The sequence below is a fragment of the Oryx dammah genome, unplaced genomic scaffold (genome assembly GCF_014754425.2).
Source record: "Oryx dammah isolate SB20612 unplaced genomic scaffold, SCBI_Odam_1.1 HiC_scaffold_27, whole genome shotgun sequence".
In the NCBI taxonomy this organism is placed as follows: Eukaryota; Metazoa; Chordata; class Mammalia; order Artiodactyla; family Bovidae; genus Oryx; species Oryx dammah.
In genome coordinates this window covers 43,596,697-43,597,735 of record NW_024070211.1, presented here as the reverse complement: position 1 = coordinate 43,597,735, position 1,039 = coordinate 43,596,697, and positions in this window count along the sequence as shown.

Here is a 1,039-nt window from a genome sequence, read left to right as displayed (position 1 = left end):
TATCTGTTTTCTTGGAGGAGGGAAATGATTACTGTAGCCAGCATGTGCAAATCTGACCTCGTTCTTAAAGATTGTCACACAGCTTGGAACAGTTGCTCTTTTGGTTTTCATTTTTTTTTTTAATTGAGGCCATCACAAACATATAGTTGGAAGGCCACCAAAATGCCCTAATAGGGCATTAGTTCTAAGTTTTTGACCTAATAGCCTATCACCTCCAACTGGTATGTATTTCCTATAAACAAGCCCCTTTTCTCCATAAACACAATACTATCATCAACATCAGAAAATTGCCTGGTTCCATTGTTGCCCCTAATTCTCAGACCACATTCAAGTTTTTCCAGATGTCCTTATAATGTATTCTATGCAAAAGATTCTATCCAGAATCTCCCTTTGCATTTAGTCGGCACACCTTTGTTGCGAACTTTGGTCTGGACAGTTCCTCAGCCTTGATTTCTATGGCTTTGGCTCTTTTGAAGACTATAAGCAGTTATTCTGTAGAAGGTCCTTTAGACGTGGCTCAGTCTGGTGTTTCTTCATAATTAAAACCAGCTCTTATTGACTGTTAGCCAAAATAACAGAAGCGATGCTGCTGCTGCTGCTAAGTCACTTCAGTCGTGTCTGACTCTGTGCGACCCCATAGATGGCAGCCCACCAGGCTCCCCTGTCCCTGAGATTCTCCAGGCAAGAACACTGGAGTGGGTTGCCATTGCCTTCTCCGGGAAGCGATGCTACTTTCTTTTAATTGCATCTTGTCAGGTGGTTCAAAATCTCAACTTGTTATGTTACTGACAACAAGCATTTTGATCCCTTGACTAAGCTGTTATCTGTCAAGCTTCTCCTCTGTAAAGTTAACTCTTTTCCTGCTTATAGTGACAGTTTATAGGGAGGTACTTTCAAGTTCTGTGAATCATCTGTTCCTCACTGAAGTGTCAATCTAGTCATTTGTCCATCTATTTAATATATATGTATGATTTCCTGTTTTATTCAGTGGCAAACATCTATTACTCTCTTTACTCTGTTTTGATGCTTGAATTGTCCC